This window comes from Diospyros lotus, chromosome 10 (assembly GCF_014633365.1).
Source record: "Diospyros lotus cultivar Yz01 chromosome 10, ASM1463336v1, whole genome shotgun sequence".
Lineage (NCBI taxonomy): Eukaryota > Viridiplantae > Streptophyta > Magnoliopsida > Ericales > Ebenaceae > Diospyros > Diospyros lotus.
This window is the reverse complement of record NC_068347.1, coordinates 13,445,988-13,464,651: the sequence shown is the minus strand read 5'-3', so window position 1 is coordinate 13,464,651 and position 18,664 is coordinate 13,445,988.

The following is an 18,664-nucleotide window of genomic DNA, read 5'->3' as shown; positions in this document are numbered from 1 at the left end:
CTGTGGATGATCAGTGCTAAGATGTTGCTGGTTGGACCAGCATAAAATCGTGGCCATGTGTGATTGGCAGTGGGAAACGTTGTCGTGTGTGCTCGGCGTAAAATCGTGGTAGACTGATCAATGATGCAATGTTAGCGAGAGTTCGTTTCGATTGATGGGGAAATGGGAAGTGGACTGCAAAGCGATGCTTCGAAGCAGAGAAAATCCATCCGAAGATGGATATTATTGCAGCAAGCATGATCAGCAACTAGAGGTGTGGTTTGGCGGGAGGCCAAAGCTGTGTTCGGTTGTTGAATGTCCTCAAGTGTTAAGGGACCAAAAGCCTAAGCAAAGCCTCGAGGTGAGTATAACCCGAGATAAATGTGAGAAATGGATAGGCTATAGGATTCTCGAGCACGAGAATTTGCCATGTAGCCCGAGAATGTGATTGTCTTGGGCAGGAGATTATGGTAAGGTGAATTTCGAGGACGAAATTCTTTTAAGGGGGGTGGAATGTAACACCCGGTGTTACCGGTGTTGTGAGAATGAGAAAGGAAGTAAGGAAACTTTCAAAAATGCCCTTGAGAAGGTGTTGGATCCTTGAGAATGAGGGTGTCCTATGAGAGGGGTATTTTGGTAATTTGGATAGTGAAATCTAATAAAATGGTATTTTGATAAATTGGAAATAATTCCTATGTGGAATTAGGTGTGTAAGTGAATTAAATTCCCATTTTTTTTTATTTAAGTGGAGATATATGGGATTAATAATTCATGAAATGGTATTTTAGTAATTTGGAGTGATTCCATAAAGGAATTTAATTATGGAAAATAGGGAAAATGGTGGATATTGAATTATTTGAGAAACTAATTATGTTTTTCCCTATATTGGAGAATAAATGTGGAAATGCCACATGGAGAGATGAGATTAGAACTTGGGAGCCATGGTTGGTGTAATACCCCAAAAATCTAATGTAGAGGTTGGATATAATGTAAATGATGGATGATGTAATAAAGTGTGTTTTAATGGAAGTTTTGGATTTGCATGCAAGTGAAAATGGCTTTAAGGACTTAAATGCAAAATAAATGATAACTTCTCCAAATAAATGTCATGATAAAGGTTTGTTTGAGAAGCCTTGAGTTGGCAAACTTGTATTGGAGGACTTATTGTCATAATAAAGGCTTGTTTGAGAAGCCTTGAGATGGTAAAATTGTATTGGGTGATTTTATTCAAAAGTCTTAAAGATAGGATAACCATGATTACTCCTATTCCTTAATTCAAAAGTAAGTAGATTTGGAAGCATCCTATTGGCTTTCTAAAAGGTGAGGATAAGATGGGTTGATTAGGAAGTCACGTAATGGGAAAATGGAAGTTTAAGATTGGAAGAAAGGAGAAGCTTGCTTTGGAAGATAGAATCAAAGTAGGAAATATTCAAAAGTTGTAATGATGATTCTTACCCCAAAAGTCTTAAGTGGCATGAGTTAGAAGGCTATAGTGGCTTGGAAGAGAATAGATAAGGGTCCTTGAGTGTTCTTATCATGAAAGCCACGTGAAGGGGAGATTTGATTGGAAGGAAGAATCAAATGAAAGAATTTTCAAAGATAAGCCATCAATACTAGGAAAGAAAAGTAGATAACTTAAAGGCTAAGAGTTTCTTGCAAGGAAATGAGATGATAAAGCAACTTGGTGGCCAAGTAAAATCTTGAGGATTTGGGCATTTAAAGGCTATATAAAGGGAAGGAATTAGGGCCACGAGAAGCTAAGGAGAAAGGAAAGAAAGCAAGTGCAAGAAAAACCAAAGAAGAAGGAAAGAGAGACCTGGCTGGAAAACTGAGAAAACAAAAGGAAATTCGAAGAGGTAAGCCAATTTTCTTTCTTTTGGATCATAGAGCATAAAAATAGGAGTCCGTAGGTTCAAACAGAGAGCAAATCAGAGTTAAAATGAGCAAGATATGGCCGTTTTAATTTTGGGTTGCAAAATAGAGAAGGGCAGCGCGTGGCCACCCTTCCGGGGGCTCGTGAGGGTGAATCCGGTCTCCGTTTAGCCTGAAATTTTCACCGTTGTTCTCCTATTTTAATTACCTACAACCCTGTATAAAATATTCAAGGTTTGGTTTACTTAAATCCATGATTTCTGCAGAAACAGCCCCTAGTGCAAGAAACCGGGTTGTAAATCGCGCTATTGAAGGGAAAATGATCAAGATGAGTGGTTCTCGTGCATGCTTCCTCTTGATCATTCTTGGTTTCATTTGTGAGTTGTTCTTGTCCATGTTTCTTTCTTTCCCATGATCACTCTTGGTTTTCACTTGTGGGTGGTTTGTTGCTCACGTCTTATGTTCCCTTTGATTCGAGCGTATCCTTTCTACTTTGTTGTATCGGGTTTGACCCTGAAAAATTTTGTGCGTGGCTGGTTGCTTGCATATCATATTCCTTTTACTTTGTCATACATCTTTTCATTTGGTGGTTGTGGCTAGTTGGTGGCCTGTCATGTGTGAATTACCACGGGGGCCTATGTAAGGGGGCTGACCACGTGGGCCTGTGTAAGGGGGCTACCTCGAGCTTGTGTAAGGGGGCCGAGGGGTTCACACATGGCAAGTAAGGAGGATATCTTGTGCCTGTGTAAGGGGGCCGAGAGGTTATATCTTATGTGTTTGTTGCGTTTGAGCAAATCTTGCCTATTGCACATATATCTCGGTGTTTGTATTTGTGGCTATTTGTTGGGGTATCACAGGGGATCTTGTGCTCTTGCGGTGAGCTGTGATATTGGGAGATTTTGTTCTTATTTCTACATGTCTCTTGGCAAAGCTGCATATTACTCTTGCATGCACTGTTTCTTTCTTTCTTACCACTCACTTAGATGTAATAATCTAACTCGGGTGTTTCTTACCCCTGGGGCACTCATCGTCCTAGCTTTATCAGAAGTCTCAAGCATTTCAGGCTCTAGGTTCCAGCGCGAGCAAGGATTCAAAGGTGGTGCTTAGCTGATTTAGAGTTGGATTTATTTGTGTACCTGTGTAAACCCAATATTGTAATGTAAATAGTAGTTAAGATACTTAACGATGTATTTGTGAAGCTGCTATAATTTTCTAATATGTGGGTACGTGATGGACTTTTATTTAAACTTGAGGAAATCCTAGCTATTTAGCATACTCAGGTTCGATCTGTGCTTCCGTTGATAAAGGATTTCCAATAACGCCCGTAGGAGATATCTTCTTATATTTCACGTTGTTTTGTATTTAAAAAAGTGGGGCGTTACAGTTGGTGTCTTGGAGTGACACATGGCTTAATGTGGTCCAAGTTAAATGAGGGAGTTAATTAAGAGCAAAAAGAAATGCTAATTAGTCTCTCAAGCATTTAATAAAGAGAATGATTATGGTGAATTAAATAAATCCAAAGGGAAATGGGAAATTAGTCACCCATTAATGTTTGAAAAATTATGGGATTTATTTAAATGGAAAATGAAGTATTTATGTCTCTCAAATGTGATGGATATGAAAATAGTCCCATTAATTTAAATGGGAAAGAAATGAAAAATTGGATTGATTCTTGGAATTGGAAATGATCTAAGAGCCACCATTTAGTCTTGAAAGTTGGCAAGGATTGCCAACATATTAATGATTTAATTTAAAGACTAATATTGGATGGCTAAGATTAATTCTTAGAAAGGCACATGGATTGTGTTTCTTTTTAAGGGTGGAGATTAAGTCTTGTAAAGGCAAAATAATCCAATGGTTGAAATTTAAAGAGAGGAAATGGCATGGATTGTGTTTCCTTGTGCGGTTGGGATTTTCTCTCATAATGCAAATGGAAATCAAGGGCTAAGATGAAGTCTTGAAATTGAGATTTCAAGACAAGAGTAGTATAAAAAGGAATAGAGTGCTTTAGTCTCAAATTTTTGCCATTTGAAGAGTCTTGAAGGAAGAAAGAAGAGAGATAGGAAGAAGTCTCGTTGAAGAAATAAATGAAGAGAAGAAGGAAAGGAAAGAAGAAAAAGAATAATGTAAGTATTCTTCCTTAAGCTTGTTTAAGTTTCTTCCACTTCTTTTATTAGTAGCTTAGCTTCTTTAAATTTTTGTTTTAAGGAGCTCTTAAGGAGAAGAGTGGGAAATGAAGCTAAGAGATTCTTGAAGCTTCAAAGAAAAGAAGAGGTAAGGGATGGCCCCATGTGGAGGAGGCCTTGCATTGCATTGTAAGTAGGTTGCATAAATTTTTATGTATCTCTTTGCATGCTTTACTTGTTCATGAGACCTATGGTCATGGGGGTGGGAAAGAAATGGTAGGTTGATGCCTCAAACCATGTTGGGTTGTGAGGATGGAATGACTTAACCATGCTTGCATGCTTTTGCCATTACATAGACTTGTTATGCTTGTATTTACTTTGCATATGCACCCTTACTGAGATTTGTGGCTCATGAGGTTTTATCCTCCCCTTGTAGGTTGTTCTTATGTCAAAAGAAAAAAGGAAATGTTGCAAGCTTGTGGTTGAAGCTCATGGTGTATTATTCCTTTGTTGTAAATTTATGGCTCAGGGAAGCTTATTTATTGTATGTGTATCATGTAATGTAATTTAATGGTTGGTAATGGCATGTGAAATCCTAGAACCATGGATGTAATTTATTTAGAATAAATCATGAGGGTGGAGAAATGATTTTGTTTATGAAATTTTGGTTGTGTAATGAGGCTTTTGAAATGAGAAAAGTGGATGTTTTGATGCATGTATGAGGGGTGGAAAAATCTGGAAATTTTTGAGTTAGAAGGCCCAAGAAAAAAAAAAAAAAGGAAAAAGCAGTGGAGGCAGCAGCAGCAGCTGCCAGGGCCCGTAGGGGGCCACAGCGAGCAGGTGCGCTGGGGTGTGCTGGGGCGCGCTGGCATGTAGGCAGGCGTGCGGGGGCGGGCGAGCGCTGGGGCGCGGGGGCGCAGGCGCATAGCAAGCGCATGCAGCCCGCTACCAGCTGCGCGGCAAGCGCACCGCGGGTCTCGGCCCGGGCCTTGGGTGCGCTAGCAGGCCCCCCCGGCCGAATTCTTTTTAAAAATTCTGAAAAATTACAGATTTTGGGGCATTTCTAAATTGATTTTGGGCTCCAGAGGAATTTTCAAAATAAATGAATTTTTCGGGCATTTTTGGAGAAAATGCCGAAATTTTGGAAAATTGAAAATTTGAGTTTTTCCTTCAATGGTTGGTAATCAATCAGTGGATTGATTTTAATGGTGATTTATGGAGCCCGATAAAATTCTTGGATGGAAAAAGAATTAAATGCAAATAAGAAAATGATGGTTGGGCATCTTCATGAGTTTTCTTTTCAACCAAATGCGGTGTGGTTGAAGCCCAACTCTACTAGTGAATCATGGGGTTGAGGGAAGGGAAGGATGAGCGTAGTTCCCACCTAGGGCGTTTCGTCTTGAAACATGGTCCGCCCTTCACCAAAGGCCAGGCAGGTGGACAATTTGGGTAATTGTTCATGAGTAACACCCGTAAGTGGGAGCGAGGCGTTACAAAGTAGCATGAGGACACCACGACCCTCATATCATTGAGTAGTGGGCAACCCAAAATCATGTTGTAGGCTACCAAAGAGGTTTTAACCACCATAAAATTCGCTTGTCAAGTCACAACTTAGGGATCCACACCCAACGTGATGGGTAGATGAATAGACCCTGCAATTGGGACTTCTTCCCCAGTGAAGTTATACAGGGGCGAGGACACTTTTCTTAATCGATCATGAGATAAATGCATCTGCTCAAAACAATTCCAGTAAATCAAATTAATAGAACTGCCACTGTCTACCAAAATTCTACTGATGGGGTGTTTAGCCACAACTGCTGAAATAACCATGGGATCATCATGAGGGAGTATTATGTCACCTCGGTCAGTAGGGGTGAATGTAATTGGCTCTTCATCATCTCTAACTTCCATCACTGAATTAACCTGGTAGGCTTAACGGGCGTATGCCTTTTTGGAGGCCGACGTATCTCCACCTGGGGTTTCCCCTCCTAAAATAACGTGAATGGCTTGTTGAGTTGGCTCATTGTCTAAATAAGGATCTTGCCTACGATCCCTTCCTCTCTCTTGCTACCTTGGGTTTTGTCTTTCATGCCCATCATGCTTGTCTTCCCTTTGCCAGGGCTCCCGGCCTTCTTCTCCTTCCTTTCTCACATATCTTTGTAGGTGTCCCTCTTGAAGTAACATTTCGATCTGATTCTTCAGTTCTCTGCAATGATCTATGGAATGCCCCCGGGTCTGATGGTATCTTCAATACTCCTCTTGGTTTTTTGCCATGGGTTTATCAACTCTACGGGGTAGTTTAAGGAGTCCCTCCCCTTCTACTGCGGCTAATATAGCTAACCGTAGTTACAAAAGCCGGGTATAATGATTAAACTGAGGTCTAGGTACATTTGCCCTCCTAACCCTTTCCTGTTGCCGTACGGACTCTTCTTCCCCTTCATGATCTTTTCTCTTTCGCTCTCTGTCTTCATTCCCCCCCCCCCCCCCACATACCTCATGATCTCAGTGTGGAGGATAAACTTGTTTTCCCTAACAAACAAATTAGCCAGGGACATTGGAGGGTCTAAGAAAAGTAACTCTTGGAGAGAGGCAAGTCATGTCCCCTAAAGCATGACAAACACTGCTACCTGGGCCGGCAGATTGGGAACTTTAAGAGTGACATTGAGAAATTTGTCCACAAATTGACGTAAGGATTCTTTGTTCCCCTATCGTAAGCTGAGCAAGTATGTGGTGCCCTTTTTCCTTCCATTGTTAATCATAAAAGCCTTGATAAAATCTGTTATGAGCTGCCCAAATGATGAAATGGAGGTTTTCGACAGGCTATTAAACCATGTTTGAGCGTGTCCTGATAGTGTTAAGGAAAAGGCTCGGCACATTATGTCGTCGTCCCATCCATGCAATATCATCAGTGACTAATAGTTTTGAACATGATCGTACAGATCGTCCTTTCCTGAGTAGGGGTGATTTGCGGCATTTTGAATTTTCGAGGCAAAGGCCTCTCTAATATATTCGCAGTAAAGGGGCATTTTTTGCGCTGGTGCTCCTCCATTACGGGGATTAACTTTTTTCGCTCGAGCACTTCTTCCACTACTCTTTTCATGTCATCACGCATGCTAGCTGCTATTTGGTTATCATGTCTTGTTGGTGTACTGGCCATTGTTTCATGTTATCTCCGCCTTTGGGGGCTTCTGGCCCTGTTTTCCATTCTTAGGTTCTCATTTCTTCAGGGCGTGGTATGAGGGTTCTTCCTTGGTGGTGGTGATCAGGGCCTATCCTCCCGACGAATAGATCGGGAGTGAGAATCGGGAGTGGCCTCCTGGTAAGAATCAGTTCCCCTCTCGGGCCAAGGCTCAGGCGATGGCATAAACTTTTTCAATGTATTAGGCAACGCGCCTCCTGGCATCATTCCCTAGAGTATGCCGGCCATGTCTCGAAGTGCTTGCATGCCCTCCACATATTGTTGTCTCAACGCTTCATACTCTTCCCAAGGGACTGTACGCGGTGGCTGTCGTGAAGTCCTAGCTTGATCGGTGGGAGGTGGCCCCAAACAAGTGTTAAGTGGAGGTGGGGCTGGCTGGTTCTCCACTTGTCGATTTGAGGAAATGGAGTGATCACCTCCTTGGGGCTAAGAAATATGAGGAGGTAGAGGCACTCTTTGCGAGTGAGCATTTGAAATAATGGGAGGCGTTCCCTGTTGTTGAGAGTTCCGTGGTGGTAGGCGTTTTTCTACACCTTGAGAGAGAGTTCACCGGTGTCCACGGGTGTTTTCCATTCTTATGTTGACTTTTTGTCTTGCGTTTCCCACAGACGGCGCCAATTGTTGTGGCCAAAATACAACAATCTATTTTTAATTGTGGGCAGATGTAAGAGTCTTGGGAGTGTTGAGTTCTAACCTAGTTAAGAGGGGGTGAATTGACACCTTTTTAAAACTCTAATGCAAAACTTATGCACGTATATATATGAGAAAACAAATTTAATATAAACCAAAATTGTAGTTGAGAATACAGGAGCACTTAAATACTAGATGGATAGTATAATATCCTCCAGCTGTGCTAGTATATGCTTTGATCTAATATACTCTTCAAATTACAACTTGGTGAAAACAAGTGATTTGAATGCACACAATAACAAGTCTTTAAATAAACCAAATGGAATATTGAATTAGTACAAAGAATGATCAATTAAAACAAATCAGAATATAATCAAAATAACCACCAAGAATGTAGGCCTTAGGATTCGGCCACTTCAGATAGCACAAAACCAAAAATAAATAAGTACAATCAAACAAGAATAAGTAAGAGTGAAGAGAAGAAGAACACAATGATTTATAGTGGTTCGGCCTTTATGGCTGACATCCACTACCTAAGGATTTCCTTCCTTATGATTTTCAACCAAATCCACTATATGAAACTTTTGTCACAACCACCGAAGCCTTCACTTGGCTTCACCACCACCAAACTACTTCTGGAGTCTCACACTCACTAGTTTGGATTTTGTATGCTCTCTACAATATACAAGAATAGTAGTGATTGAGAAATAGGGTTCTCTCAAAAATAATACAATGAAGTGTAGAGAATACTCTTAGTTTTCTCTCAAGAAGATAGAGGAATAGAAAGATTTAGAGAGAATGAAAATCTCGGCCAATAATGTAGAAAATAATAGGGCTTCCAAAAGTTGTTCCAAAGCCTTCAAGAGACCATTTTATATAGTGTTAGAGTAAGCTTTCCTTGATCAATCTCAGCCCTTCATCTGTCAAGTCTTCAAGCCAATCTCAGTCCTTCATATTGAATTCTTGATTTACCTTCCATAATTAGCTAACTTGATTGATTATCAAGACCTTTGACTTTTGTTGATCTCCAATCAGCCTTGAATGAGAAAATCAATTCCATTAATGCATGGCTAATTTTAAGGATTAAAATATCATCAAAACCTTTCATAATTCTTGCAAAATTGATAATAAATAAGAAATGATCAATTCTGACTTCTAGTTGATCTTCAAACACCTTTGATTGTGCAATTGGCCCCTTAGCTTCCATAACAAGCATAGCTAATTTGAAATTTGAATTTAAACCTCCAAATGGTGTAAAATCCATCCAAATATTCTCAAATAATGAAGCAAATTTGTCTAACAATGAAGATATCAATTATAACTTCAAAAGCTCATAATTGATTAAGTTTCCATACTAAAAATGTTGACAAGTAGAGAATCAATTTGTGTAGCTGAATATATGCAAGATATCCTTTGAATATTCTCCCATAATGAAGATATCAATTAGCCATAATGAGTAGGATACTTGATTCCATGATTTGAGTCTCCATATCCTTTTAATGAGAGAGAATCAGTAATAAAGGAAAGTAATATCTATCAAGGTTTAATTTTCAAACCTTAATTTCCTCCATTAATGTTGAACAATAATGTTGAATCTTTAACTTCTCCATTTGAATGCAATTCAAAAAATTATTCCATATTTAATTGGGTAGAGGACCTTTTAGGAACCTTTAAATTTACCCCATGATTCTCTTACCATATTTAGACCAATGAGATGATGTAGCCTAGTGAGTGTGCTCCACGTGGTTGCCATGTCATCAAAATGCCACGTTAACAATGCCATGTCTCCAAGATATGTATATGACAACTCCATATAGTGGACTACTCTAATCTCTTCAAAAACTTCCATATAAATCTTTTGAACTTTCCATGTATGAACAAGAATTCCATATTATATCTTCTAGACTTTCCATTCCAAAAAGAACTTTCATATATAGCTCAAATACTAAAATTTCTAGGAAGCTCTCTAGAAACTTGTTTCCATATATAATCAAATATCTATATAAATATAAGAAGTTTTCATATATAACCTGTGACATGAAAACACTAGAGAACAGCTTTGTAGGCCTCATGAAGGCTTCATGCTTTTTTAGTACATAAAATATAATGTACATTCACATTCACACATGCTAATCATCAATCATCAAAATCTACACTCAACAATCTCCCCCTTTTTGATGATTGCAAAAACGTGAAAGAAGCTATACTTAAATGATTTAACAAAAATATGATTTCCCCTTAAGCTTGCTCTTGCTCCCCTTTAATTTAGACTCCCCCTTAACTTGCTCTCTCTCCCCCTTAATTTAGTCTCCCTCTTATCTTTTTAAATCACTATTTAGCTACATATTTTCTCTCCCCCTTTTTTGTAATCTATCAAAAAATACATGGGGAAAAACACAATTAGGGAATAGGAATTATCCCAAGTGAGTTTTGAAGAAAAAGAAAATTTTCATTTGTAAGAGGCTTAGTAAAAATATCAGCAAATTGATTCTTGGTATCCACATATTTAATCACAATATCACCTTGTAACACATGCTCTCTAATAAAATGATGTATAACTTCTATGTGCTTAGCTTTGCTATGATACACTGCATTTTTAGATAAATGGATAGCACTTGTGTTAACACAATAAATGGAAATATTCTTGAACTCTAAACCCAAATCCTCTAATTGTTGTTTAATCCAAAGCAATTGTGAAGTGCAACTACTTATGGCCATATACTCAGCTTCAGTAGTGGAGAGTGCTACACTTGATTGTTTCTTAGAAAACCATGAAATGAGCTTATTTCCTAGAAATTGACAAGTTCCCGTAGTACTTTTTCTATCCAATCTACAACCAGCATAATCCGAGTCACTATAAGCATACAAATCAAATAAAGAGCTCTTATCATACCAAATACCAAGAGTAGAGGTATCTTTTAGGTATCTAAAAATCCGTTTCACCGCAATTAAGTGTGATTGTCTAGGATTAGATTGAAATCTAGCACACAAACACACAACATGCATAATATCGGGTCTAGATGCAGTAAGATATAACAATGAGCCAATCATAGATCTATATAGCTTTTAGTCTACTTCATTACCATTTATGTCACTATCAAGCTTTGTATTTGCAACCATGGGGGTAATACAAGGTTTAGCTAAATCCATGCCAAATCTAAATAGCAAATCTTTAGTATATTTAGCTTGACTAATGTGAATGCCATTCTCACTTTGTTTTATTTGGAAACCTAAAAAGAACATTAGTTCACCCATCATGCTCATTTGGAATTCACCACTCATACAATCAGCAAAATTTTTACACAAAGAATCATTAGTTGATCCAAAAATAATATCATCCGCATACACTTGTACAATAAGCAAATCATCATTTTTATGCTTCACAAACAAAGTACTACCAATTTTCCCATGATTAAAATCATTTTCAGGTAAGAACTTTGATAAACGATCATACCACGCTCTAGGAGCTTGTTTTAAGCCATAAAGAGATTTAAAAAGCTTGTAAACATGATTTGGGAACTTTGGATTTTCAAAACCAAGGGGTTGCTTCACATAAATGTCTTCTTGAATAAAGCCATTTAAAAACGCACTCTTAACATCCATTTGATACAATTTAAAACCTTTAAAGCATACAAATTCCATTAACAACCTAATAGCTTATATTCTAGCTATTGGTGAAAACAACTCATCATAATCTACTCCTTCTTCTTGACTATACCCTTGTGCCACGAATCTAGCCTTATTCCTAACCACTTTTCCATTTTCATCCATTTTGTTTTTGAAAACCCATTTTGTACCAATAATAGAATGATTTTCAGGTTTGGGAACTAAACTCCACACTTTGTTTCTTTCAAACTCATTTAACTCTTCTTGCATTACTATTACCCAATCGAGTGCTTTTAGAGCATCATTAATACATTTGGGCTCAATTTCACAAATCAAAGCAAGAGAACTAAAAGGATGCACACCATGAGATGATCTAGTTCTAACTCCATGAGAAATGTCACCTATTATTAATTCTTTAGGATGCTGGTGCTTATTTTTAATTTGATACCAATTTTGCTCGTGCGAAGAACCTATCAATTCATTATTTTTTTGCGATTCTAAGTGAGTCTCATTTTCCAATTTATCTGCTTCTATATATGAACCCATGTTATTAGGTGTAGATTCCTTTAAACTAGACTCTACTTGTGGTTCAAAAACTACATCTTCATCTTCTTCAATATTAGAACTCTTAGCTAGTGTGTAACGCCCCACTTTTTCAAATACGCAATAACTTTAAATATAATTAAGATATCACCTACGAGCGTTATGGAAACCCTTACCAACGGAAGCATTGGATCGAACCTGCAAGCTTAATTAAAGCTAAATAAAGGGGTTTCTACTATATTTCCTTTATATGTACAAGAAATGCATACAACTCACAATAAATGCAAAAGATGCAACTCACTACTTGAAGTTACAACTACAACACACGCCTAAACTAGCGAATAAACCCTTATCATGGAAGCCTTACATAACCCCTGTTTATACAATTGCGATACACAAGTCTCAAATAAATCCAAAGGCTACATAAGATCCATAGCACATGATCAACATGGAGTTAAACTAAACATCAGCCTCCTCGTAGCCTTTTCTCCTGCTTGTCTCCGGGGTACCTGGCATGTTAATATACCTGGGACATTGAATGTCCCAGGGGCATCAACCCAAGTTAGATATTGGCATCTAAGTGAGATGGTTTCAAGAAAGAAGTAGATCGTGTATGAAATGCAAGTATACAAAGTGAAACCCCCTTTGTGGAAGCCATGCCAGGGTGTTGCAATCACCCCCGCGCACGCCATGATCACCTCAAACACGCATATGTGACTCCACAAGTCACTCATGGTGGCCACTAGCTTGCCACAAACAACCACATGCCATGAAGTGATGAAACAAGTAAAGTAACATGCTAATCAAAGAGAGCAAGTGAGTATGTCCACATTCAACACAAATGGTTCAAGTAATGATCAATATGAAGCACAAATAATGCAAGAAACCACACACCTTGATCGTTTCCCCTCGATAGCACTGTTTACAGCCCAATTTCGAGCACTAGGAGTTCTTCTGCAGAAATCAAGCATTTTGGTGAATCAAAACTTAAATATTTCTAAATTGGTATTGTAGATAATTAAATTAGGAGAACAATGGTAAAAATTTGAGGACAAACGGAGCCTGGACGCGCCCTCACACGCCCTCAGAAGGGTGGCCACGCGCCTCCTCCTTCCTTGTTTCGGATTTTGCAACCTAAGATTAAAAATGCTATAACTTGCTCATTTTAACTCCGATTCGCTCTCTATTTGAACCTACAGACTCCTATTTTCGAGCTCTACGATCCTAAAAAAATAAATTTGGCTTACCTCTTCGAATTCCCTTCTGTTTTGGAAGTTTTCCAACCAGGTCTCTCTTTCCTTTCTTCTTTGCTTTTTCTTTGATTTTTCTTGCACTTGCTTTCTTTGCTCTTTCCTTAGCTTCTCGTGGCCTGAATTCCTTCCCTTTATATAGCCTTTAAATGCCCAAATCCTCAAGATTTTACTTGGTCTCTAAGTTGCTCATTTTCCACCCAAGTAATAATTACACTTTGAAATTTCTCCATTCTTCTCAAGCAAGCTTCCACTTCCTCCAATCCTAGGCTTCCAACTACACTTCCAAGATAAGCCTTATCATCTTCTTCCCTTGCAAGCTAAATCCTAGCCAATCCTAATCTTCCAACTTTAGACTTTAGGATAGAAATCAATCATTGCAATCTTTGATTTTGATTTCATCTTCTCCTTTAAGCCTTTACTTCCTTCCAATCAATCTCCCCTTCACGTGGCTTTCATGATAAGAACACTCAAAGACCCTTATCTCTTCTCTTCCAAGCCACTCATAGCCTTCCAACTCATGCCACTTAAGACTTTTGGGGTAAGAATCAATCATTACTTCCTTTGAATATTTTTATCTTCCTATTCAAGCTTCTCCTTTCTTCTAATCTTAAACTTCCAAATACTCCCTCACGTGGCTTTAGGATAAGCTCTATCATTCTCGTCTTTTGCAAGCCAATGTAAACCTTCCAAGTTTCATTACTTTTGACTTTAAGGGTAAAAGTAATTATTATCATCATAAGCTTTAGGACTTTTAGGGATAATCCTCCAATCCCATCTTTCCAACTCAAGCCTTCTTGAATAAGCATTTATCATTGCAATATTCTTATTGTTGGAGAAGTTATCCTTTGATATTTGCATTTGAGTCCTTAAAACCATCCATGTTTACACTTAAATTCAAAACTTCCATTTAAAACACTTTATTGCATCATCCAACCTTTACATTAAATTTTGGGGTATTACATAGTGATTCATCAAATTTTACATGAATAGACTCTTCTATCGTTTTTGTCCTAGAGTTATAAACTCTATATGCTCTACTAGTAGAAGAAAAACCAACCAAAGAACCTACATTAGATTTAGCATCAAACTTATCCAAATTATATTTAGTGTTTAAAATGTAACATTTACACCCAAATGGTCTAAGATAATCTACGTTAGGTGTCTTACCATGCCAAAGTTCATATGGTGTCTTATTTAGCCCTTTTCTAATAGACAACCTATTTAACACATAACTTGCATGATTAATTGCTTTAGCCCAAAATGACTTAGGTAGACCACTTTCAATTAACATAGTTCTACCAATTTCTTGTAATGGCCTATTTTTTATTTCAACTACTTCATTTTGTTGTGGAGACCTAGGTGCAGAAAAATGCAGGGTGAGTGATGCAGAAAATTTTGGCGCCGTTGTCGGGAGATTAAGGTAAGCTAAATAATCATCCCTAGTTCTTCTCTTTTTATTGCTTTCTTTCCTTTAGTTTCTCTTCTCTGTTAGCTTAGCTTGGTGTATGAGACTTAGATCTGGTAAAGTGGTGAAACAAGTTTTGCATTCAGAAAACACTCCATCTGATTTTCAGCTTTCATTATTGCATTCACTTATGTCTCAACACAAGAACATGTATGAGCATGGTAGTAACCACGGTGATCCTGATCCTATTGATCAGGAAATAATCAGACCTCTTAGGGAGTATCTTCATCCTCCTAGGAATACAACACCCTCATGTATCATCCTTCCCATCAACCATCATAGGTTCAATTTCAAACCTGGCACAATCCAACTATTGCCAACTTTTCATGGCATGGATTGTGAAAATCCATACACTCATATGAAAAAATTTGAGGAAGTCTGTAGCACTTGCATGGACCATACAACAAATAAGGATGTCATAAGATTAAAACTCTTTCCATTCTCATTGAAAGATAAGGAAAAAATGTGGTTAGGCACTCTCCCACCTAGATCTATAGGAACTTGGAGAGAAATGCAAGCAACTTTCTTAAAAAAATACTTTCCTTCCAACAAAACTACTACTCTTCAAAGAAAAAACATGAACTTCGCTTGTAAATCAAATGAAAACTTTGCTCAAGCGTGGGAAAGGTTTAAAGACCTTCATGCTTGTCCACACCATGCTTTTGAGCAATGGAGAGTGGTCAATTTCTTTCATGACTCACTCACTCCCCAATTGAAAATGCTAGTTTCTACAATGTGCAATGGAGAATTCTATGAGAAAACTCCAGAAGAAGCCTTTCACTTCTTTGACACATTAGCTGAGAATACAAGGAACTGGGAAGTTGGTCCAACATCTTCTATTGATTCAAGAGAAAATCTATAACCTAAAGGGAGATACCAACTGAGTGAGAGTGATGATTTAAATGCAATACTAACTGCTTTAACAAAGAAAGTTGAAAACATGGAGCCCAAAAAGGTACAATTTGTTAATCAAGTGGAAGCAAAATGTGTTGTGTGTGAAACAACTGATCATGTAACTGATGAATGCCCTACCCTACCTTCTTTCAAGGAGGTATTGTATGGGCAGACTAATAACAACCATTCACACAACTTTGAGGGGAGACAAAATAAAAATCAGAGTGGAACCTATTACGGGAACAATCAGAACTACAATTCATATCATCCCAATAATAGGAACCATCCCAACTTTTCTTGGAGAAATGATTCTGGAAATCACTCTCAACCTCCCTTCCTTGCATAACAACAATCCTTCCAACAAAATCATGGTTCTTCATCCAATACTTACCAACCTCCTCATAGGAGATCTTTGGAAGATACCTTATATAATACCCCATATTTTCGTGAAGATGCCATGTATTTTAAATGAATTTAAAATACCAAAAAATATGTTTGAAATGGTAACAAGTGATCGAATCGGTCGCAAGGAGTGCCCTGGAGCTTAGATACCTAAGGACAAAAGTATATCTTTGATGAGCATTTTGAGGCGAGATTTATGACGCTAAAAGAAATCAAATTAGAGACAGTTTTTTGGATAAGCTAAGTTGTAGCCTAAAAAGACCGAATGATGGTAAGGGCTTCCAGAAAATCGTACATATCAAGTAATTTTGAGTTATTAATTTTGAGATTTTAGGTATCTCGATAAATTTGATGTTTGAGGGTGTAATTGTAATTAGAGAATTATCCAAATGAAATAAGGATGAAATTATAATCTCATGTGGTAAAATATTAAAGTTGAGAACTTGAAATAAGGGTCAAAATGTCATTTGGAATAAGTTTGGGGTTTTAGCATGGATTTCAAAAGTAAAATTCATTCTAGCTTTGGATTTGAAAATCCATTCAATTATAGGTTTGAGTCTTTGGAGTCCATGGCTAAGATTGTGACAAGTGGCATAATATGATTGGTTTAAGTAATCTATAAATAGGCATCATGGCTTGTTCTCAAATCATTCAAGGAAGCTTTGAGAGTTGAGGCATTCTAAGTGGAGGAACTTTCTCTAGAGAGAGAGGAGGAAGTTCTCCAAGAAGGCAGGAAGAAAGCGGTGGAGAAGCAGCGGACAACGAGCCTCGTCGGAGTTGCAGGGTCTTTGCCGAAGTTTGCCAAAATCAGTTAGAAAAAAAGAGAGTTAAGTCTAATTTTTTTTTATAATTCTGTATAGGGGGAAGAAAGGGTCTCGTAGGTTCAAACAAGGGTCGAATCAGAGTTAAAAAGAGGGAGATATGGCCGAAATACGAAACTTAGGCGAAGCTGTCCGAATCTGCTGTGCAGCGCGTGAGTTACACGCGCCAGAAAGTGGCTACGTGTGAAGGCACGTGGCCCACCTTTCCAGGGCATGTGAGGGCCCTATTTTTCTTCAACATTTCTAGTTTTGTCCCTAATTTAATACCCTTCAACCCTATGTAAAAATATTTGAGTTTAGGTTTACCGAAATGTGTGTTTTCTATAGAAACCTAGGCCGTTTGCAGTGAAACCATACCGTCCAAGAGATAAACCAACAAGGTGAGACTCCTATTGTAACATCCCGCTCGAGCGATAGGAAGGACCGGAACAACTTATCCTGATGGGCCTACGCGAACTTCCTAGGGGGGTCACCCATCCATGGATTACCCCAGGTCAAGCACGCTTAACTTGGGAGTTCTTTGACAACATTCATCCCAAAAGGTATCCAGCTGGTGTTGTTTCTTTTCTTACACTATCCACGATATATACTAATCTCTCTAGGGCTCTCGGGGTATTACATTCTCCCACCCTTAAGCACATGATGTCCTCGTCATGCAACCTTACAAATGGTCCCAGCTCTCCCCCATCGAGTGTCCCCGGTCCAGTACGCCCAGCCTTGGGCTAATACACGGTCCCCAGTCCAGTACCCCCAGCCTTTGGTTAGTACACGGTCCCAACACACGGCCCGGGTCAGCTCTGATACCACCTGTAACATCCCACTTGAGCGATAGAAAGGACCAGAACAACTTATCCTGATGGGCCTACGCGAACTTCCCAGGGGGATCACCCATCCCTGGATTACCCCAGGTCAAGCACGCTTAACTTGGGAGTTCTTTGCCAACATTCAGCCCAAAAGGTATCCAACTGGTGTTGTTTCCTTTCTTACACTATCCTCGATATATACTAATCTCTCTGGGCTCTCGGGGTATTACACCTATACTCCAAATCCTAATTTTTATTCTCTTAGGAGAGACTTCTATTGCATGAGACATGTTTCATGAAGTTCTTATACGTAAACTCTTGTTATTCTCTTACGTGAAATCATGTTGCATATATGAAATGTATTTTTCTGAAAAATATATGCTATTGTCTTTTTAACTGTTGCATTTATAAAATTCGTGTGGCCATATTGTTTCACCTATTTGTTGTTAGCCGAGGGCAAAAGTGGGATATCCCCCGAGAGGCGCTATGCGTGTGCCATCGAGAAAGCTCTCGTGGGGAAGATCGTGAGTCTAAGGAACAATGGATGTGGTGCTTGCATGAGTTCTATGAGGTTCGGCTGAAGTGACATGGTTAGGGACCTCCCGAGAGGTGTTATGCATGCGCCATTGAGAAAGCTCTCATTGGAGGAGGCTGACGTGTTCACGAGGCACTTCGGAGTAGTTCTCGTTGTCTTCTCATACATTTTATACTTGTTCATGCATTAATATAAACTATTTTTTGGGAGTTTCTCACTAGAAGATTTATCTTCTAATTGGACTATGTCCCTGGAATATTCAAACATTCCAGGTTTGACAAGTGGCTCAAAGGGAAAGGAGGTAGTGGAAGAATAATCTTAATTTACTGTCTGTAGCATGTGTAGAATATCTTTATTTATGGTGAACCTGTGTATGTCTTGGATATGTTTAAGGCATTCAGTTATCACTTACAAGAGATGATGTCCTTGTAATACATTTTGTAGACATCTTGAACGATTTTATTAATGATAAATAAAGCATTATGGTTGTGAACCATATTAGGTTCGATCTAGCTTCCGCATTTGAAATTTTAACG